The sequence below is a fragment of the Pavona decussata genome, unplaced genomic scaffold (genome assembly GCF_977016875.1).
Source record: "Pavona decussata unplaced genomic scaffold, jaPavDecu1.1 SCAFFOLD_371, whole genome shotgun sequence".
NCBI lineage: Eukaryota > Metazoa > Cnidaria > Anthozoa > Scleractinia > Agariciidae > Pavona > Pavona decussata.
The window spans coordinates 1,643,700-1,661,052 of NW_028145747.1; the positions used below are offsets into that span (position 1 = coordinate 1,643,700).

At 37.3% G+C, this 17,353-nt stretch overlaps 1 long non-coding RNA gene across 3 annotated transcripts in view; it reads right to left on the reverse strand.

The window, feature by feature from the left end:
• LOC146452409 (uncharacterized) overlaps positions 1-17,353 on the reverse strand; it is an 87,390-nt gene that overhangs the window by 38,179 nt on the left and 31,858 nt on the right. For all 3 annotated transcript variants that reach the window (XR_014859761.1, XR_014859760.1, XR_014859759.1), the window contains one exon: positions 7,386-7,677. This is a non-coding gene — a long non-coding RNA (uncharacterized LOC146452409). The remainder of the gene's footprint in view (positions 1-7,385; positions 7,678-17,353) is intronic.

The following is a 17,353-nucleotide window of genomic DNA, read 5'->3' on the forward strand; positions in this document are numbered from 1 at the left end:
GTTGAATGATGTCATTGCGCTCTATGCTTGCCCAGTTAATACCCTCCCTTCCCTTCTCACAAAAGAGTTACGACGTCCTTTACGTTATCAAGTAATTTTTGGCAAATTGCGCAAGTGATTTTGTCATCCATTTTAGGATTCTTGATGGTCTAAAAAATAATCAGGATGCAACTTAGAATGTACCAAGCATACTTAATAGACCCTGTGGTGGTTTTAGATGCAATTTTTTTTCAATGAAATATGCTAGAAAATATTATGTTTTTCAAAAAATTTTCGTGAAAAAAACAAAAAACAATCAAGAAAAACAATCAGAAATTTATTTTTTGGGGCAGACAAGATGATTGTGCAAGACGTTGTACTGCCTCTTTCTGATTTTTCTATAGATTTGTCTGTATGCAATTTCCCGCGGACTTCAATCCGGTTGAGAATTTCGCGGGAAAAATTATTACTGACCACAAATTGTACGGGAAAATAAAACGTGACTGGGTGCTTTTCAGCACAGCTGCAGCCCCTAACTTGTTGTAGTTAACTGATGGCTTTGATATCTAAAGTTTTTAATTGAGAAATGTTTATCAAATTACTTTGTTTTTACGAAAATGCTTTGTAAGAATATTTGACATCGGAATCTCGTACACTGGTCACTTGATGTGTACTTGCATGTTTTTCCGTTGTGTAAATATCAGAAATCTGATTGAAAATATTCCGCAAGGTGTACAATGTCTTTTTCTAAAGAATCGCAATTAATAGGATTTACGTGTCTGTATCTTTTGTAATGATCTCGGTGTTTGTGCATGTTTTATTTATTCATGCAGGTCGACCCTTTCCGAAGACACATGTTTAGTGTGAAGAAGTACTTAATTCAATTTACTGTTATAAGAACTTAAGAATATTGTAGGTACTCTTGAGTGTGTCTTACCAGAACTAAACATTGCAGAATCACGTCTTCTAGCCATTTTGCTTGACAGAAACTGAATATTACAAACGTGCAAGGCAAGCACAAACACTCCGGAGTGAAACGTACATGTGTAACAGCGAAGGCGCCAGCTCCTACAAGACCGACTTCTAGTGAACCCGCAACGTTTTATTTTCCCACAATAATTTACAACATATTTAAATTAAATTATTTTTTTTTAAAACCTAAACGAAATCAATTCGGCAAGTGTAAACTTGAAAACAAAAACAAAACAAAACAACACTCTACCCAAAAAAGCAGACTTAAAAGTTTCACCAATATATTAAGCGTTTCGCTAGTACAGCTTTTTTTTCACCAAAACAATATCTTCTGTTACTTAAAGTATTAGGAACACATTAAATTGAACATTTAAACACGAAATTTCATAACATTTTATTAAGTTAAGATCTTTACACGCGCATTATATAAAAAAAGTATAAGCCAGCCTCGTTCCCATGCCGTCGTAAAACGGTTCTCAGAGCTTCATAATAAATCCCGTTTTTTGGAAACTTCCCCTAATGGGATTTTTTGGGACTTTTGGTATGTTATTAAGGATACATTTCTGAGTATAAAACCGTTGAAATACCTTCTGTTGCAATTAGTGGCAGGTTGACCGAATTTTCTTCATAAAATGACTGGACTAACATGTTTTCATGTGATGTCAAACGTCTTAGTTTCAGGTGTCAAACTTTGAAGTTTTCCCGCCCAAATGTGTGGTTCACTCTGTTCTCTTGACCGTTCACTGTCAGCGCGGTCAAGAAATCAGCAAAAATGTCTTCACTGATATGATAAGGAGAGCCGAAAAAGTATCGAGGACCTTCTCAGAGACGTGGATGAAGACTTATTGATATATGCTGAAGCAATGGTTTTACGTCAACAGCGAGCGCAATTTCCACACCGCCACCGAAAATTATACGGCTCAAAATTAAAATCGAACCTCGGGCTTCAAACGGACGTTACAAGACCAGGGCAATGGCGACAACACGGTAAATGATGTTTTCCGATGTTGATTTGCTTTCTACAAATCGTTTAAGTCATGATTTGAACCAGAATTCTGTACCTTCTGTAATTTTCGCAAACGTGCCCGAATTTACTGCGAGTGATCGCTTTGTACAAACACGAAGCGTCTTCAAATTTTAATGCGTGTTTGCACGCACGCAAAAAAACTTTCAGTTTTTTTGCCTCCAATCGCAAATGTATTGTTTATTTCAATTAAATGGTTTGTTGGAAAGCTTTTTGTTGATTTTTGTGTCTTTGTCAATTCATATATGCGTTTGAGAAGCGACAAATGCGTAATCGAGGACAAGTTGCATAAGCGGGTTGAAGTTGATATGCGAAAGGTCTTCATCAACATGCCGTGAATTTTAGCAAGTTTTGCGTTCAACTGTGTTTTTCGGCAATTAATAGGTAACCATATTACTGTACGTCGGAAAACATTTGTTCAATCATTCCAGTTTAATATGCAGTTAATTTTGCAAGCCACCACTCATTTATCTACTGCGCATTTTGGTGAATTTTAACGGTCTTGGAAGAATTCAATTTCTGCAAAACCTATGGAAACACGACAGGAGGCAAAGGGTTATTTAAGAGAGGACGAACCACTTGCTTGCGCCATGGTCTCCAACAGAATAGAATCTTGGAAAGTACACCTAGGAACTGTTCGAACGTGATTCGACTGTTTGGGAGCCGTGCTTCCAGTCAAGATATACTGCTTAACGATTTTTGAAACTGGCCTTGCTGATGCGTAGTCGCCTTCCAACTTCGAATTCTGAAAAAGAATAATCCTGCGCAAGTTCTTTCACTTGATTACGTAAATCGCTTAAAAGAGGGACGCCTTTCTGATAATTTCGTCCTTTCTTGTTGATTGAAAACATCTTCCCTTTGAGCAGTGGCACTGATCAGTGCCGAGAAGCAAAACTTCACATTTGGGCGGGAAAACTTCAAAGTTTGACACCTGAAACTCAGCCGTTTGACGTCACGTGAAAACATGTTTTTGGCGCGTGCGTTCACGGGTAGATGCAATCGACGGTATTTTCGCAGATTTCCAAGCAGTAGGAAGCTTCACAGCGCAGGTGAACAATAAATTGATGCCTGACATTAAGTTTTATCGTTGTTAGTCTACTCCTGAATTAAACTTATATTCTCTCTTACTTCATTACATGTGTAAAATTTACAACTCAGTCAATATTGCTCCTACTGAAATCTATAGCTAAATAAACGTCAAGAAAAGGAGAACACGGGGAAATCACTCTTGGTTACTTGGCACAGATCTTTAAGTGTGTTCACAACTGAATGAGAACCGTGCGGTGCGAACGAAACTGCCCCGAAACAAAATGTTCAAAACTTAGTTTCTCCACGAATATTTGTCCTACCGAAACGATTGAAGTATATTTGTAAAGCTTGAAACATGTAAAATAAGGAAAAAAGTTATATTGATTGTTACTCAGAAACGCATTAGACTAGGAAACGGCTAGCAAGTTGCCTAAATTGGTAGGAGTTGCGTTCAAGTTAACAGAGTAAGAAAAATTCACCGTCGTTTGCTCATGTTCTCCCTTAATGCCTTAGATTAGGTCATTTCACGTTGTTGTTTTGTGGAGGACGGCAAAGAAATGTATCAAAATTTAATTGCGGAGCGATTTTTTTTTGTTCAAATGTTGTTGCTACCGTCGTCGTTGCTTAACAGGGTTCCCAGACTTATTTGGCAGTCGGATAAAAATGTTTGAAAAAATCATAACTCAGTCAATATTGCTGCTACTAAAACAATTCTGGCCCTTACAAAAATTTTAACACTTTAACGCTTGGTTGTGGCCTGAAATATTAAAGTGTTTAAAACTTGTGCGTGTTTATAGAGTCCAAGCGCATTGAAGCAGAGCGGCGCAAATGCGTTGCATGTACACGGCTCCAAAACAAAATGTTCAAAAACTAATTTCTCTGCGAATATTGGTGGCATCGATACGTTTAAAGTATCTGTGTACAGCTTGAAACACGTAACATAAACAAAAATTATCAATAGTTGCCTGGAAGAAAGCATTTTCGTTTCCAAATGATTTGTAAACGGCCTTCAAATTACACGTCATGATAATTTTTTGGTGTAATAGCAACTGAGCGGCCCGGAGAAAAATGTTTGGAAATTCAAAACTGTATCAATTCTGCTCCTGTAGTAATAATTCTAGTCTCTATAAAATAAACTTTAACAAATGGAGAATACGGGAAAATAGTCTTTGGTGTTTGGTAGAATTATTTCAGAGCTTTTAAACTTGTGTGTGTTTACAACCACATGAGAGCCGTGTGGTGCGAATGAGAAAAACACGGCCACGAAAAAATATTTTTTCAGAAATTAATTTAATAAACGATTAAAGTATCTGTGTACAGCTTGAAACACGTAACATAATGAAAAATTATCGATTGTTGTCTGGAAGAAAGCATTTTCGTTTACAAATGACCTGTAAACGGCCGTCGAATAAAGTAAACATGATATTTTCTGCGAGAGCAAGATAGCGCCCAGGGAAAAATGTTTGGAATTTTAAAACTGTGTCAATTCTGCTCCTATAGTAAGTAATAGTTCTAGTCTCTATTTTAAAATAAACGTTAACAAATGGCGAATACGGGAAAATAATCTTTGGCTTTTGGTAGAATTATTTCAGAGCTTTTAAATTCGTGTGTGTTTACAGACACATGAGAGCCGTGCGATGCGAATGAAAAAAACGGCCACGAAACAAAATGTTCAAATCCGTGAATCCGTGAATATTAGAGAAATCGCGGAGCTCTGTACGGCACGCAGCGTAGAGTGCCCACAAAGTTTATTCCATACATTAGTAGATTGGTGTTAGTACTTTTGAGTTAAAATAGACTTGACCCTAAGTCAGGTCCCACATTTGTGAAAATAGGCTTTAACTACATGTATGCCACGTTTAATGCATCCTGAAGTTTAGCAGGAGGTATTTTGAAAAAATTGTAACAGTCAAAATTTCACAGAAAACAAAAGTTGAACATTTAAGTTGTTATTGACAAATGGAATTTCAATTTGTAAAATATTCAAGCTTTTTGAGCCAGGAATGACGTTTTGCCAGCGCCGGCAATGTATAGATAAATTGTAGAGTCCCCAAACTTAAGGTAAATTGGGTAGTTTTGGGGTCACCTTGTAAACCGTCTCGCCAACAACGAAAAAAAAACAAAAACGCATTGAGCTCAGTAAATGTGATATTTGATTATGGGATATAATGATTGATGTTCGTAGAAAAAATCAGGCAAAATCCGGTGAGGGTAAAAGGCGGAAAGAGTTTGCGGAATGGTATGTGGAATGGCGTGCGGAAAGGCATAATTATGCGAAATACGATTTACGCGGTATATAAATTAACTGAAGAGCGCGTCATGTTTTCGCGCCAATTTTATAAGAGCAGCAGCTTTTTTGATGCCGCGGACTCTTGCTCAATATTAACAACAATTCGAGGATTTGATCGTCTGATTGTTGATTTGGAAGAAGTGAGAGTAAAGAAAACGATGAAAACTGTTTATAGTTTTTGCATTCAAGAAACCCGTAGTAAATTAAATTTCCTGTTTACTTTACTCCATGCGACTTCGGTTGACAAAAATAACGTGGCAGCGTGAAGTCTTCTCAGGACAAAGATTGATCCTTTACCGAGTGCAAATAATAAACCTTTTTTTCTTTTTTTTTAAACCCTCGGTGAAAGATCAATTCTCATACCCTGTATCCTCGCTGATTCATTTATCATGAGCGGGAAAATGAACAACAATTTGACCAAAATGCATTTGTGATAAGAATAGTTTCACAACTTTTGAAACAACCAGTGTCGATAATTAGACACCATACTTGTCGTCTGCTTTTTTGCTCTAGGGCTTTTTCGCTTTTAAATCTCATTTTAGGTTGGGACGTCTGGCACTGAAAGACCTTAGTTAAAGACGGATATGTTTAGTTCGATAACGCGTAACTGAACTATAGCTACCTGAATCGCCGTATTAAATAGCTAGGTAGCTGGCAATCTCGTACCCAGAGTCTTCAGGCTTTTTGGTCAGCGGGGCAACGCCGGGAAGACTCTGGGGACATCGAATTTTATTACCGCAGGATTTCTGCGGTAAAACAATGGAAACCGTTTCGGAACAGCCAATCAAAAAAATTGAATTTTTTCGATGTCCCCAGAGTCTTCCCGGCGTTGCCCCGCTGACCAAAAAGCCTGAAGACTCTGGGTACGAGATTGAGTAGCTAGCTCAGCAGCTCAACAGGGACTTGCGCACTCGTCGCTCGACGAAAATGTAAGGTAAGAAAGAGTAGAACATATTTTTCCCATGAGTTATACAAATTGTAACCGTCAAAGAGTCTGATAAAATGACCGAGTTTAAATATAAAATTTCTCACATAATAGTTTTGGCCTTGGACCGATGTTATTTCTCCAGTCTGGTGTTGCTTTTTGTCTAGGCTACTCGCTGCCACGTTCTTTTTGCCAACTAGAATCTTAATTTATTCTTAGTTCCTTGAATGCGAAACTTCATCGATTTCTTCACTGTCACTTCCTAACCAGCGATCAGACATGTTCTATCCCAGGCGTATATTTTCTAATCCTAGATCTGTTGTTTGGTTGTTTAATAGTCCGCAACATCGAAAAAACTGCTGCTCTTATAAAATTGGCGCGAAAACAGGATGCGCTCTTCAGTTAATTTATTTCCCGCGTAAGTCGTATTTCGCATAATTATACCATTCCGCACGCCATTCCACATACTATTCCGCAAACTCTTTCCTCCTTTTACCCTCACCGGGCAAAATCGGTGAAAAGCCGAAATTTGACTTATCCGTTCTAACGCAGACAGCCTCTAAAAACGTCTCGCCATGAAGACCGCGAGATTTTATCCTAATTGTTAACAGTAAATTTTTGCCAATTAAAATGTGTTACAGAAATTATTAAAATGATAGTTAAAACGTTTCTCTGGTTAAAAATTAAATATGTATACGTATAGAAAACACAATTTTTTAAAAAACCCAACGTTTCGGACAAAACTTCGGCCTTCATCAGGGGATAGTGATTAGAATTTTACTTTTTAAATTTCTTATCACTTCCCCTGATGAAGGCTGAAGTTTTGGCCGAAATGTTGGGTATTTTAAAACTTTGATTTTTTAACGTACATATATTTTTAACCAGAGAAACGTTTTAACTATCATGAATAAACGTGGTTTCAGGTCCATTTTTAAAAGTTTACCCTATAATTATGTAACTAACTCTACGAATGTAGAAACTGCGTTAAACTTTGAGAATTATTTAGAGCAGAGATATATGCTACTTACAAACAACTTCGCTTCTAAGAGGGTACTGTCAAAAAGGCGTGCCAACTTCTGAAAAGCAGTTGAGGCACTTAGTGGTTACGATCTCAATTAAGCAAGTTAGTAACAAAGAGAACTCCATTTATTTGAAGGCAGCCTCACCTCTGTTAGCACTTATTACGTTTTCTTTTTCATTATGTTCCAAGGATGCTGCTGGTCTGTCTGATTGCCAACTTCAACCCATTATGTCAGTTCACTATAATAAGTTCTCAGAAGGTCTGTGTGCAAGCTTTACTCCACTAGGAGTGGAACCATGACCTGTATCGACGCTGTATCCGGTGCTCGATAGCGTTGAACTGCAATGGCTCAGTGTGGTTTCCTACTTTACTAGCATCCGTGTTATTATGTTCATTTGGTAGTCTGCTTATTGTGCCGGAGTGGTTTCTTCTTCCACCTACAAAAAATTAAACCAGTCAGTACCTCCAACGAGTACGAATATCAAATGGCTTTCAGCGATTTTAAACTCGTCGGTGCAACGCGGGGGTTGTGCGCTGTGGAAAGGAGCAACTTTACATAGATACATAGATACATACATATATACATACATATATACATACATACTTTATTGAGACTCCATTCAACAGGGACTTTCAGCAACAATGTTAACTATTACATAATAATTAAGAAAAGAAAACTTATTTACGGTAATTTAATGAAATTCAAAATATGTTCAAAATTGTTCAAAAAATATATTAAAAATCATTTCGTATAAAACATATTATTTAAAAGTGTCCGCTTAAAACCATCAATTTCTTTAATGTTCTGTGTCGGTTCTTTTAAACAATATTTTTGTACGAAGTTTGCTCTGATTGCACATTCAAAGTGTTCATCGAGAATGCTTATGTTTTGTTTTTAGAATTGTTATTAATTGTACCATTTTACCTTTTTGCAAATTACTAGATTGCGGAACGTGAAGAATGAATTACATTAAACATTCCGTTTCTATCTTATTCCAGAGTAGCCAGAGATCGAATTAAACTATAAAAAAATCTTCATTGTACTGGATGACATGTCCATTTAGGAGAAAATCGGGTAGATGTCAGCAAGGTTCGGATTACCACATTGGCAGATTTATGTAGGTAAAGATTACATTGACGTATTTTACCTTAGGAAGATGAAGAACGTACTTATAATGTGAGACATTACGCAATGGGTCCAGTTGAGAAGATGTTTTAAAAAGCAACATGTGCCCACCCCATCGTCTCATCATCTTAGCGGGAACTAAAAGCTTTGAAAGTTTTGTGAAATATGAAATGACTCCAGCATAGTCGTGTTCTCGGAAGCGAGATGAAAACCGAGGCACCGTTCACTTTCAGTGGGGTAGGGTAGAAATAGAAAATGCCTTTATTTGCAGTGAGTAAATTAAGTGAGTGGAAAGGATATTCCAAAAAAAGGCCACTTCGGAGGATTGAGGTGGAGCGGGGAGAGAGCGCTGAGTACAAATAATCATATTTTTAAAATTGCGTTGACGTTGATCCCGCCCCGCTAATAGTGGCTAATAAGATTTTGCAGTTTCTCTCAAATAGTTTCCAATTCTGTATTGCGGATTCCGCCTTCCAGATTACCGGATCCTTGTATTCCACAGTTTTGGGATTTATTGCTTTGCATACGCCTTCCACTGGCGAAAACCGATCCGCAGTAGGGTAGGGCGGGGCAGTGGTGCAGCTTTTGAACTTAGCTGAGGTTTTTGTCCAAATACCCATTGCAGGGAATTTGTGGATGGTCAAACGAGTCTCTAAATGTCTGAAAAAATTTGTCAGACAGTCCACTAAAACGGTCAAAAATCTATATTGCGTCACATTCCTCGACTGTACCTCTCCTTTTCCTCACAGGAGGCGGGGTATGGTCAATTAAGGTTTGGTGCATAGTTAATTTCCGTGACTTCTTCAATGCAAGAAGACAATTTTGGGAAAAATTTGGGAACTTTTTCGTCGACACAAATTGAATTTGCAGGGAGACAAAACTTATATACATTGAAAGCATTTCATGTGGTCTTCAGTTTGCGATCGAGGAACAAAGATTCTGATCCCAGCAAGAAAGATCAGCCTTCAGAGAAGATTAGCTGTTTGCATGAACCGGCAGAGAAGGTCAGTATGGCGTATCGCTGTAGTTGTTTAAAGGAGGAGTCCTCATGTATTACAGTTCGTTCAACCCTAAGACCCCTCCGAATCAAAAGACTTTTCAGAACTCGAAACCTTAGAGCAAGGATAGTGGACTCAAACCACCAGAAGTTTTTCAGTGATTAAGACAATTTGAATACATTTTCCTATATAAACAAGGTGAGAGGGAACAACATAGTATTTGTGACGCTTCATTGGGTCATGGTATTAAAAGAATAGGCGAAAATTGCATATTTGTTTTTCGCACAACTAAATAAAACAAATCAATTGCACCATGTGGAAATGTTTTGCAGTATCGTTAATACATATCTACGATGACTACAATTTAGGATTTCACTGAGGCGGTGACTACGCTGAACCAGTAACAGAATCTCTGATCGTGTTTGAATCATTTTTAATAATGACATATGCGACAGATTGATTCGATAAAACGTTGTCTTCTGGAACGGCTTTTGAGTTTTGCCGCATTTACTATTTCAAAAGGAAATGAATGGAACTGAATCGATGTTTCACTAATCCTGTTATTGCAATAGGCTTTGCTCAGTGTCGAATCTTTGCTCCATTTGAATTTTTCACCTTTAAGTAAATCGATTCAACATATACCAGTTGAATATTTATTGCGAAATAATGACATTTTCACTAGAAAAAAGCAAGCATGTTTTGCGGCGTGCCCATAGCATGCAAATGCTTGACTTTATGCTGTAGCCGTAAACAGAGACTCTACTGATTGATACAAACAATCAGTTATGTGGTAATTATATGTTCTGTTTTGTTTTGGGTTTAATCTATAGCTAAATTCTTGTACTTGCAATTGACCGCTAGAATTTAAATTTTATTCACGGTTTTAGAACTACAGTGGCTCATTTCGTGAATGGATTCGCTATTGGTGAGATCTTCTAGAACGAAGAAAGGCTTCTGTGGAATGATGCCAATTTATACAAAAAGGTCATGCAGAAGACAACCGCACGTTTTCCACTGCGCGAAGGTGCATTCGTTGTGCTTTTGAAGGCATTTTTTATTGCTCCTACCTGAAACTCAATGTTATTCCTTTTACTAGTACCAAATAATTTGTGTTAATTGCGACGGAGGCCACATGCCTCGCTTAATATAAGCTGACCTGCGGTTTGTGCATGAACTTGTAGGACTAGTGGCTTTCCGTGGCAGGCAGAGAAGATGTTTTTAGCCACTGCTTAGCCGAGGGACTGATCATGAGTAAAAAGATTATTAAACTAAAATAAAAAAAGAGGTGAAAGAGGGTCGTGGATTGTGTGTGTTAAACAACAGTAGGCTAATGGCGGCAAATGATTTAAATTTTTAACTTACTTCCAGATTACCAACCTCAGGTTTTTATTGTGAACGTCCTTCGCTAAGTGTTCCCTAATTATAAAAGAATAATTTACTCGGTTTTTATTTGTCCGTCTGTCACGTTTAAAGATAGCTGATACACTTGCGTGTGAATCAAATCATTCACTAGCTCATCCATTCTTTATTTCGTAGTAATTATACGTTCTGTTTCTTTTTGGTTCAACCTATCGCTAAATTCTAGTATGACCGCGAGAATCTTTATAATTGTTTTGAATTTTGATATTTTTAGAACTATTGTGACTCGTTTCGCGAGCGGAGATCTTCAAGAGGGAAGAAGGTTGAAATGATAGCAATTTATGCAAAAACTGACATGAGGTCATGGCCAGAAGACAACCGCGTCTACTTCACTGCGCGAAGGTACATTGACTGTGCTTTTGAAGCAGATTTATTACTTTTAACTGAAAATAAATGTTCCTCCCTTTAGGAGTATAAAATAATTCGTCTTAATTGTGACCGAGGCTGGCAGTTTGTGCATGAACTTGTAGGACTAGTGGCTTTCCGTGTAGTCAGATTAATCCTTTGGAGTACTAGAGGCAGTGAAGATGTTTTTAGCCACTGTTTAGCCGAGGGACTGATCAGCAGTAAAAAGATGATTAAATTTGCGGTGGAAGAGGTGCGTGGATTATTCAAATGAAAATGTGAGAGGTCATGAAAACTCCAATAACCAGTGAATTAGTCTTCAAGATACCGATTAAAGTATATATGTGTGTGTTAAACAACAATAGGCTCATGGCCGCAATTCGGAAATGATTTAATTTTCAGGTTTTTACTGTGAAAGTCCTTCGCTACGTGTTACCTAATTTTAAAAAGGGAATTTCCTCGGTCTTAATTTTTCCGTCTGTCACGTTTCAAGATAACTGATGCACTAGCGCGTGAATCAAATAGACCAAATAATTCACTAGCTCATCCATTCTTGATTTCCTAAAAATTAATCACTGGGGAAATAACTTGCGAGTCGATCCTGTTAGTTTGTCTTCAGCATAGTATTTTTTGTTCGAATGATGTTTTTACCAGAGAAAGCAAGCATGTTTTGCGGCATGCCCAGAGCAAATACTTGACTATACACTGGAGCGTAAACAGAGACTTCTATCGATCGATACAAACGCAATTATGTGGTAATTATATCTTCTGTTTCTCTTTGGGTTCAATCTATAGCTAAATTCTAGTATGTCTGCTAGAATCCTTATAAATGTTTTATATTTTGATACTTTTAGAACCACAGTGGCACGTTTCGTGAATGGAGATCTTCTAGAACGAAGAAGGTTGGAATGATAGCAATTTAATATGGAATGAAAAGGTCATGGCCAGAAGACAACCGCGTCTAGTCCACTGCGCGAAGGTACATTGACTGTGCTTTTGAAGCAGATTTATTACTTCTAACTGAAAACAAATGTTCCTCCCTTTAGGAGTATAAAATAATTTGTCTTAATTGTGACCGAGGCCGCATTAAAACTTGCAGTTTGTGCATGAACTTGTAGGACTAGTGGCTTTCCGTGTAGTCAGATTAATCCTTTGGAAAACTAGAGGCAGTGAAGATGTTTTTAGCCACTGTTTAGCCGAGGGACTGATCATGGGTAAAAAGATGATTAAATTTGCGGTGGAAGAGGTGCGTGGATTATTCAAGTGAAAATGTGAGAGGTCATGAAAATTCCAGTAACAAGTGAATTAGTCTTCAAGATACCGATTAAAGTATATCATGTGTGTTAAACAACAGTAGGGTCATGGCCGCAAATGATTTTATTTTAAACTTACTTTAAGATTGCCAACTTCAGGTTTTTACTGCGAAAGTCCTTCGCTACGTGTTAAACCTGATTTTAAAAAGAGAATTTTCCCGGAGTTGACTTTTTCTGTCCGTCACGTTTCAAGATAGCTGATGCACTTGCGTGTGAATCAAATCATTCACTACCTCATCCATTCTTGATATCATAAAAAACTAATCACTAGAGAAATAACTTGCGAGTCGAACCTGTTAGTTTGTCTTCAGCATAGTATTTTTTTTTTGCGAATGACGTTTTTACCAGAGAAAGCAAGCATGTTTTGCGGCATACCCATAGCAATTTCTTGACCTTATACTGGAGCTTAAACAGAGACTCTATCGATCGATACAAACGGAATAAAGTGGTAATTATATGCTCTGTTTCTTTTTGGGTTCAATGTATAGCTAAATTCTAGTATGACAGCTAGAATCCTAATAAATGTTTTATATTTTGATATGTTTAGAAGCACAGTGGCCCGTTTCGAGAATGAAGAACTTCTAGAACGGAGAAGGTGGAATGATGCCAATTTAAAGTGCACAAATTAGGTCTTGCAGAAGCGTGTACTCCACTGCGCGAAGGTGCATTTGCTGTGCTTTTGAGGGCATTTTTTTAATTATTGATTTCGTACTGAAAGTAAATGTTCTTCACTTTAGGAGTATAAAATAATTTGTCTCAATTGCGACCGAGGCCGTATGCCTCGCTTAATATAAAACCTGTAGTTTGTGCATGAACTTCTGGGACTTGTAGCTTTCGTGTAAAGGCAGTGAAGATGTTTTTAGCCACTGTCTAGCCGAGGTACTGACCATGATTAAAAAGATTATTAAATTTAAAAAAAATTGAGGTGAAAGAGGGTCGTGGATTATGTTTGTGACAATAATAGGCTCATGGCCGCAAATGATTTAATCAAGTTTAACTTACTTCAAGATTGCCAACTTTAGGCTTTTATTGTGAACGTCTTTCGCTACGTGTTACCTAATTTTAAGAAGATAATTTTCTCGGTCTTCATTTGTCTGTCTGTCACGTTTCAAGATGGACTTGCGTGTGAATCAAATCATTCACTAGATCATCTATTCTTGATTTCGTAAAAATTTAATACTTGGGAAATAACGTGCAAGTGGAACATGTTAGTTTGTCTTCCGCATAGTATTTTTTTTTTGCGAATAACGTTTTTACCGGAGAAAGCAAGCGTGTTTTTTGCGGCATGGCCATGGAAATTGCTTGACTTTATGCTGGAGCGTAAACATGCAGAGACTCTATCTATTATTACAAACAATCGGTTATGTGGTGATTATACGTTCTGTTTCGTTTTCGGTTCAATCTATAGCTAAATTTTAGTATGATCGCTAGAATCCTAATAAATGCTTTGAATTTTGATATTTTTAGAACCACAGTGGCTCGTTTCGTGAATAGAGATATTCTAGAGCGAAGAAGGTTGAGATGATGATAACAATTTATGCAAAAACTGAGGTCATGGCCAGAAGACAACCACGGGTACTTCACTGCGCGAAGGTACATTCACTGTGCTTTTGAAGCACATTTATTACTTCTAACTGAAAATAAATGTTTCTCCCTTTAGGAGTATAAAATAATTTGTCTTAATTGTGACCGAGGCCGCATTAAAACTTGCAGTTTGTGCATGAACTTGTACGACTTGTGACTTTCCGTGTAGTCAGATTAATCCTTTGGAATACTAGAGGCAATGAAGATGTTTTTAGCCACTGTTTAGCCGAGGGAATGATCGTGAGTAAAAAGATCATTAAATGTGAGGTGGAAGAGGTGCGTGGATTATTATGTGAGAGGTCATGAAAACTCCAGTAACAAGTCAAAGTCATTCAAGATACCGATTAAAGTATATATGTGTGTGTTAAACAACAATAGTCTCATGGCCGCCAATGATTTTATTTTAAACTTACTTCAAAATTGCCAACTTCAGGTTTTTACTGAGAAGGTCCTTCGCTACGTGTTAAACCTGATTTTAGAAAGAGAATTTTCCCGGTGTTCACTTTTTCCGTCTGTCACGTTTCAAGATAGCTGATGCTCTTGCGTGTGAATCAAATCATTCACTAGCTCATCCATTCTTGATTTCGTGAAAATTAATCACTTGGGAAATAACTTGCGAGTCGATCCTGTTAGTTTGTCTTCAGCATAGTATTTTTTTTTTTTGCGAATGACGTTTTTACCAGAGAAAGCAAGCATGTTTTGCGGCATGCCCATAGCAAATACTTTACTTTATACTGGAGCGTAAACAGAGGCTTCTATCGATCGATACAATCGCAATTATGTGGTAATTATATGTTCTGTTCAATCTATGGCTAAATTCTAGTATGACTGCTAGAATCCTAATGAATGTTTTATATTTTGATATTTTTAGAACCACAGTCTCCCGTTTTGTGAGAGGAGATCTTCTTGAACGAAGAAGGTGGAATGATGCCAATTTAATGTGCATAAATTAGATTTTGCAGAAGCGTGTATTCCACTGCGCGAAGGTGCATTCGCTGTGCTTTTGAAGGCATTTTTTATTACTTATTTCTTGCTGAAAGTAAATGTTCTTCACTTTAGGAGTATAAAATAATTTGTCTCAATTGCGACCGAGGCCGCATGCCTCGCTTAATATAAAACCTGCAGTTTGTGCATGAACTTGTGGGACTAGTAGCTTTTCGCGTAGAGGCAGTAAAGATGCTTTTAGCTACTGTTTAGCTGACCATGAGTAAAAAGATTATTAGGGTTAAAAAAAATTGGGGTGAAAGAGGTGCGTGGATTATTCAAGTGAAAATGTGAGACGTCATGAAAACTTCACTGAGTAACCAGTGGAATAGTCTTCAAGATACCGATTAAAGTATATCATGTGTGTCAAAAAACAATAGGCTCATGGCTGCAAATTATTTAATTTTTAACTTACTTCAAGATTTCCAACTTTAGGCTTTCACTGAGAAAGTCGTTTGCTGCGTGTTACCAGAGAAAGCAAGCATGTTTTGCGGCATGCCCATAGCAAATGCTTGACTTCATGCTGGAGCGTAAACAGAGACTCTATCGATCGATACACACAATCACTTATGTGGCAATTATTTGTGTTCTGTTTCTTTTTAGGTTCAATCTATTGCTAAATTCTAGTATGACCCCTAAAATCCTAATAAATGTTTAGAATTTTGTTATTTGTAGAACCACAGTGGTTCGTTTTGTGAGTGGATATATTGTGTAGAACGAAGAAAGGTGGAATGATGCCAGTTTACATGAAAAGGTCATGCAGACAACCGCGTCAACTTCAGTGCGCGAAGGTGCCGCCATTCACTCTGCTTTTGAAGGTATATTTTATTACCTCTAACTGAAACTGAATGTTCTTTCCTTTACTGAGCATAAAATAATTTGTCCTAATTGTGACCGAGGCCGCATTAAAACTTGCAGTTTGTGCCTGAACTTGTAGGAATAGTGGCTTTCTGTGTAGTATTAATCCTGAGTAGAGACAGTATCTGAAATTAAAGCAGGGGAAGAATAAACTAACGTGACCATAGTTCTTTGTGGGATAGTAGGTAAATGTTATCAGAGCTGAGAAACTAAATGTATATATATGTATATATTTTAAAGCAATCAACAGGGAACAATTTGTACAATTCCATAAGCTGCAAGCTCAATAGAAAAATCTCGTCCAAATTAACAGTTACTTTAAACCAACGAAACTTCTTACTAGGTAACCTAAGACTACCTCTTTTGGGCCTTGTGGTCTAAGTAGGTTAATTTTTGCATATGAATCAAATTCCGTGCAATTCGCTTGCGTGCCATCTTTTGCGATGATCAATACGGAATGAGGAGTCTTAACCCTTCTTAATGACCTTCGAAATACTTTAAACTTCAGTGTTTATCAAACTGACCTACTTGTTGCCGAACAGTTGCCGCCAGAGTTATAATAGACTGTAAATTCAATTGTCTGTCATGAATTGCAATCATCCTCTTCTTTTGAAACGGGAAATTATCCATTCCTATGTGACGATTTTCTGCAAGTTTGCACCCGGCCACTAGCGAGCAAAAATAGAGACACTCTACAAATCACACAGAGGATGAAGTATAATGATTTAACATTAGAATTAAAACACATAAATATATATTTTGAATTAGCTCAAGGTATTTAGGTTATTTTCTTTAAGACTTTAAGATTTAAGAGTTGACTTTATTGGGCAGCCAAAACAACAAAAACAGCAACATATGCAAAAGGAAGAAAATTGTTACTTCTGCAGACGAAAAAAATGTTTAGTTGTCACTAGTAGAATTGTTCGATTCAAACAGGCTTTTTTGTATTCGATGCTGTACATACATACGTATAAACATGCATACACTTTATTTGATAACGCAGGCTGATGTGGACCTGCCTAAAGTAAACTAACGAATTTACAGGAAGAAAGTAATGACCAAAAATGTGTTACAACATGTGAGCGAATGTGTATTACGTATGTATGATTAAGAAGACTAAAAGGAGATGGATTATTGAGAATAAAAATGGAGTCAAGAATAATAAAAGGAGTCATTCTTGTTCATAAGAAGGGAGCCCTCTTTATCGAAGCTAAAGTCATTGATGGTTTTGTAAGCGTTTTTTGAAGGTGTCGACGTTATCACAGTTCTTGACTTTGCCGGGGAGAGCATTCGATATCATAGTACCTCTGTGCTGAAGAGAAAGTCTTCCTAATTCTTTATAAGGCCATGTGTAGTTCAAGTTGTATTGTTCGTCTTGTCCTATGCTTTTTCTCTCTCAATACAAAGAAACCTTGGATCTGTGTTGGCGCCGCGAGGTGATATACTTGATGGATGCGTTTAACAATTTATTTGTTGTATATAAAAA